Consider the following 6,296-nt stretch of genomic DNA (forward strand, 5'->3'; position numbering starts at 1 on the left):
CTGCTTCTGGGTTGAGTCTCTTGCACCCGTGTTGGAACTCTAGACTGGCGGGTTGTTACTCTGATGCTGGGAGTCCCTGTAGCAGAGTCTTGGGGAGAAAAAGAGGCCACTTTACTTCACAAACCTAGGGAGGGTGTCGCGAGCCGGATCGTGCTGACTGTGGAAGAAGGTTCTATGGGAGCCAGCTGGGGGCAGGGAGATGGTTTTCCGCGGAGCCAGGGTCGTCGGGGCATTCTTTAGGGGGAGGGGGCCTTTTTCTGCCAAGGGCCATTTGGATATTTACATCATCCGTGGGCCATGCAACATTACCAGCTTAAACATGATGTCGCAGTGAAAAAGTCCCCAGATTTAGTCCTGCCTGAGGTTGCCTTGGCAGGGCCAGACCAAATGACATGGCCCGTGGGCCGGAGGTTCCCCACCCCTGCTTTAGAGATAAGAGGGAAGTCGGGAGACTTTCGATCTTTCCATATAGAAACTCCAGCTCAGTGTCAGGCAGCCCAATGGCAGGGGGAGGTGGGGGGAGGCTGGGAGCATCCAGCGGAGTGGACAGTAGGTGGAGGCCTGGGGGACGAGAGCAGGGTGGCCTGTCACTGACGGGGCCACGAGTGACTTCGAATCCCCCCAGGAAGGGCCATTGCTCCCTGGCTGTTACAGTGATTTCTGCAAACACACTTTCCCCCACATCGCCTCCCATCCGTCCCACGAGGACTGCAGGGCTGGCTTCTGTCTCCCCATTTCCCAGGTGAGAAAACCTAGGCCCGACGTTTCAGATTCCCAGCGACGAAGGCGGACCCGCAAGTCAGACGCCCTGCCCCTCAGCCCAGGGCCCTCGGACATTCCCTGCCCCGTGGGGCTCACCCACCCTGGGCTGTCCTCACAGGCGGACAGAAATGCGGTCAGGGGGCCAAGGAGGGTTTCTGAGCAAAGGACAGGGTGTTGGGAGAAGGGGGGAGGAGAGCGATGCCATTTCTTCCCCTCGAGCGGGTGGCGGGGAGGAAGGGATGACGTGGCTGCTGTCTTTTGGTGACAAGAGCAGCTCTGGGGCAGTGGGTGCGAGAGCGGAGTCTGCTTGGCTGAAATGAAGGGTCAGGGAAGCCGCGTGTCCGAACAGGGTGCCTGGAGGGAGAGCGCTTGCAGCTTTGCCGCCTCTGCCTGTGGCCCCTCTGCCTCCAGACGTGTCCCCCAGGCGAATCGGTGATGCGGTGCTAGCTTAACCCACGCCACGGTGCTGCCTCGCTGCGGAAGCTGGCTCCCGAGCCTGGGGTGGGGCAGCAGAGGCATCCGGAAGCCCTTGGAAGTTCTCGGGGAGGCGTGGGGAGACCCCGGTTCACCCTCCACCCCCGCGTAATGTGCTTTCTCATGAGTAAGGCTCAACTTCTTCATGCCCCCCCCCCTTTTTTTTGATAGCAGAGGTTACCCGGGATAAGGGTGCTCCTGTGTATTGTACATGACACTTGATACTTTACAAGACGTTTAAAGAATTATTTTCCACAAAATGTACAATATCTGTTCAAGAGCATCGTGGTAACATCTCCTCACAACGTCCAGATACTTGGCGTCCACCTGTCAGCTGGCCTTCGCTCCAGATGCCGGGGAGACTGGAGTGGCCCGCTCGTGCCAAATATCCTGCTGGATAGACATCCCCAAAGCTGCCTTAATTCTCAGAGGGGGTTCCTGCCCGGGCGGGAGGATCCATTTTGCAGCCCTGGTAACGCGAGGCTAAAGCATTCTTACCAAAGAAGTCATTTCTTAGCCAAGAGGCCCCCTCGAGCTCATTTCATTTATTTATTTCCTTTGAAAGCCCTGGGATGGAGAAGAACAGAGGGAGTGTGGGGTGGCGGAAACGGCACAGCATTGAGAGTTGCAGCTGACCAGCTGGGTTCCCGGGAGAGGGGGTGCATTTTAAGTTCTTTGCCCATAAAAGCAGGTTTGGATCAGATAATCAAAGGTCCCATCCAGTGTAGAAAGTTTCATGCCTCCCTGACAACGTTCTTGTGCTCAATTTACAACGAACGAAGCCCGTTGCTTATGATAGAACTTTCCAGGATGATCTGGTGACTTAATAACCTGTGGAGCAGAGAAAGGTCAGACATCTGGCCTCCAGAATTTTGTTTGCTTTTTTTTTTTAGACATTCAGTACTTTCTCCCGTATTTCTTCGCCTGATGCCAGAAACATTTGGTATTTGAAAAATAAAATCCAACCCTTTTGTTTTGAGGACTTTGAAGGAAACCCGTGGCCGCGAGTCCCGGGATCCACAGGTCTGTGGCTACGGCCACAATCGAGACGTGACCAAACTACGGGTGCCCTTGAACGTGCTCTCGGGGTGCCCGCCCTCGCCCCTCTGTTTCTCCACTTCCGTGTAAATAAGGACCGTCTCAGTGGTGCCCTCTCTGTGTCATGGACTGTTCCGACGTCATGCAGATTTCTATGTCTGGTGTGGGTTTATTTCACAAGCTGTTCTCTTCATGGAAAAACAACTGTATAGATAATAAAGGATATTCCTGTGCCATGGATCTGCTAGTGGCGTTCTTTCTGCCATGAGTGTAAAATGCTATGAATTGCTGAATTTTTCTTTTAAAAAAAGATTTTTAAAATTGATTTTGAGAGGAAGAGAGAGAAAAATCGATGTTTTTAAAAGAAAAATTCAGCCCTAGAAATGGAAAAAGCAAAACTAGATAACTAAGCTGGTGTCACTTGGTCTGCACTTTCCATTTAAATATAAATGTGCCCATCTCAGAGCGAGGAGGAGCGGTCTAAGCCCCTTCGGTGTCTCGCTCCAAGGGCTGTAAGAAGTTACATGGGTGAAAGGTGGGCCACTCTGACCAGAGGCTCTTCTGTACCAGCTGGGGGCTGGCCAGAGACAAGCCTCTGTGATTCATGGCAGAGGAGAAGCCCACGTGTTTGCTAATTAAAGGCCGATGGGTGTGTTCGCCTCGTCCAAGGTGCTGACTGATGCTCCTCAGGTCTCAGTCCTGGGGATCCTTGGCTGTGAGACTGGGGTGCCCCCATCCTCCCTTTGAACAAGGCTGGGCAACTTGAAGAATTAGAAAGAGAGCAACAAGAAAAGCCCAGAGTGAGCAGGAGGAAGGAAATAAGTGACATAGAGACCAAAAAACAACAACAAAAAATCAAAAGATCTATGAAGCCAAGAGCTAGTTCTTTAAAAGGATAAACAAGATTGATGAACCTCTAGCCAGACTCACCAAGAAGAGAGAGGACCCAAATAAACAAAATCAGAAAAGAAAGAGGTGAAATAACAATAGACCCCACAGAAATACAAAAAATCATAAAAAAAAAATACTATGAGCAATTTTACTCCAACAAACTGGTCAACCTAGAAGAAATGGACAAATTCCTAAAAAAATACAACCTTCCAAAACTCAACCAGGAGTAATAAAAAAATATAAATGAGGCCGATAACTATGGAGGAATTGAAGCAGTAATCAAAAATCTTCCAACGAACAAAAGCCCAGGACCAGATGGCTTCACAGGGGAGTTTTACCAAACATTCAAAGAAGAAATAAAACCTATCCTCCTCAGACTATTCCAAAAAATTCAAGAGGAAGGAGCACTTCCAAGCTCTTTCTACAAAGCCAGCATCACCCTAATCCCAAAACCAGATAAAGACACCACAAAGAGAGAGAATTACAGGCCAATATTTCTCATGAACCTTTCACCTTTGACCCTTGACAACTGACCTTTGACATTTGGCTCTCGTCCTTTTGACCTCTGACCTTTGGCTCTTGTCTTCTGACCCTTGACCTTTAAACAATAACCTTTTGCCCACTTGGCCTGATATCTGACCTTTGACATCTGACATTTTGGGCACTTGACTTGACCTTTGACCTCTGACACCCGACCCATTTACGTAGACTTCTGACACTTTATCTTTGACCTCCAACCCTTGACCTTTGACTCCATACAAACCAAACAGAAAACCTAGCCCTAACCCAACCCCAAACCACTAAACCCTAAACCTAGCCTGAGCCCTAGGCAAGCTGGAGCCCTAGACCTAAAAACTAAACCATAACCCTAACCCTAGCCTTTTACTTCTGACCTTAACCATTGACTTCTGAACTCTGACCTTTGACCCATTTCCATCAACCCGTGACCTTTGACCCCAACCTTTTACTTCTGACCCTTTGACATTGAGCCTTTGACCAATGACCTTATATCTTTAATGTTTACACTCACCTTGAAATTTGACCTTTGACTTCTGAACTTTGATCTATGAGCTTTACTCTCTGACCCATGACCCTAACACACAAATCTAACTGAAACACTAGCCCTAGCCCTAACATTAAATATAACCCTTGCCCTAACCCCAGCCCTAGCCCTAACAGGCAGTCGCTGCTATCTGGGCACTTTGCTGGGAGTCTTGGTCTGGGGTTACGGTCCTGGCTCCACCCCTGAAGCAGGTGTGGCTATATGGATGCTGAACACACGAGGGCAGCAGAGAATCACCCTCAGCCCCATGGGTGCCTCTGGCCTTGACTTTAGAGACACGCCCAGATAAGGCTTTTGAACCCATGCCCAGTGTGGGAAGAAAGGATAGCTTCGCACTTAAGGACTCAGACTCTGGAGCCAGACTGCCCAGGCTAATGTCCCAGCTCTGTCTCCCGGGGCCCAGCTTCACAGGCGTGACACCCAGCAGGCACACAGGGACCCTCTCGCTCAGAGAGGCTCCTCCATTGCTTGTCACCATCTTAATAATTTGTACAATAAGGGTGTTTTTTTCGTGGTTTTACTTTTGCACAACAAATTATGTAGCTGGTCTTATCTGTCACTAGTTGAATTTTCTTGGGCCTCGGGTCACTGTGAAGATTCTTTGAATTAATATGAAAATTTATTATGAAGACACAATCTCAGTTACTATATTATTACAGCATTTAAAAATATAATCGCCAGATTACCGAAGGCTGCCGTCACATCCACCTTGTGATGAGCCACCGACCGGCCATCTGTCAGTCCATCCACCTAGTCCCACTGCCAATCACTGGCTGGGGGACCATAAAAGTGAATCTGACCTTGGTCCTGACCCTGAGAAGCCCATGGTCTAAGAGCCAAGCCTCTGGTCACTGGCTAACACACCTTCCTTCCCATTCCTGGTGCCAGTGTACAGGTGAGCACAGGTGAGCTGGCAGCCACAAGGACTGAATTGCTACAGCCACCAGGGTCTGAAAACGGACTCCTGATCCTGCAGGTACCGGCTGTGCCAGCTGTGTGACCTTGGGGAGGGCATTCCTCCCGCTGAGCCCCATCTCATGAAGATAAACACTCTTCCTGCCCTAGGCAGTTTGGCTCCGTGGATAGAGCATGGGCCCATGGACTGAAGGGTCCTGGGTTTGATTCCCGTCAAGGGCACGTACCTCTGTTACAGGCTTGATCCCCGGCCCTGGTCAGGGCACGTGTGGGAGGCAACCAATTGATGTGTCACTTTCACATCAATGTTTCTCTCTCTCCCTCTCCCTTCCATTCTCTCAAAAAAAAAAATCAATGGAAAAATATCCTTGGGTGAGGACTAACAAAATAACCACCTCCCTGCTCCTGGCTTGTCAGAAGACGGGGAGGAGACATGGGTTGTGGACAGGTTGGATCTGTCACTGGGGGCTGTGTGTGATGGCTACCACCAAACTGAGGGTCTTCGAAGGGCGTCCCCTCTCCATGCCTCTGCTCAAAGCCTCGGGCCTCTCCCGGCTCCCGGAATGAGGGGCAATCTATGTCTGAAAGAGCTGGTTTCAATCCCTGGAGCTTGGGGAGCGTGGAAAGCAGCTGTAGGCAGGGGCAGAGGGACAGGTGGTAGGGTGTGGTCAAGAGGACAGTGCCCTTCCCGCACGGAGGGGGTCCCTCTGGGGATGGCCAGGCAATGCGGTAGAAAGAACCCCATCTTAGGGGAAGGAGGCCTCAGTTCAGCTCCAGGAGTTGAGACAATGACTCTGGGAGACTGGGAGCCAGGTTCTTGCCCTCTCTGGGCTCCCTGTGTGCCCATGTAGAGGTGGTCAGTGGCCACCTTGCTGCTCTTCTAGCTTGAGTTCAGTAGGAGATACTGCCAATGCTTGGCTCATGTCCCCTCTGTGCTCAATGCCCCCCCTCCCCCCACTACACACACACACACACACACACACACACACACACACACACACTCTTGGCTATACTCTACGGGCACCTGTGACTCTGCCTGAGGGCTTTCTCCATGGAGCAGAGCAGAGAATCCCCTGATGAGTGATAGTGTGACTGTCCCAACCATCCCCCAGGAGGATGGGGTAGACTCCAACCAAGACACAGACACTGACTT

This window comes from Myotis nattereri, assembly GCF_964212035.1.
Source record: "Myotis nattereri genome assembly, chromosome: 15".
Taxonomy (NCBI): domain Eukaryota; kingdom Metazoa; phylum Chordata; class Mammalia; order Chiroptera; family Vespertilionidae; genus Myotis; species Myotis nattereri.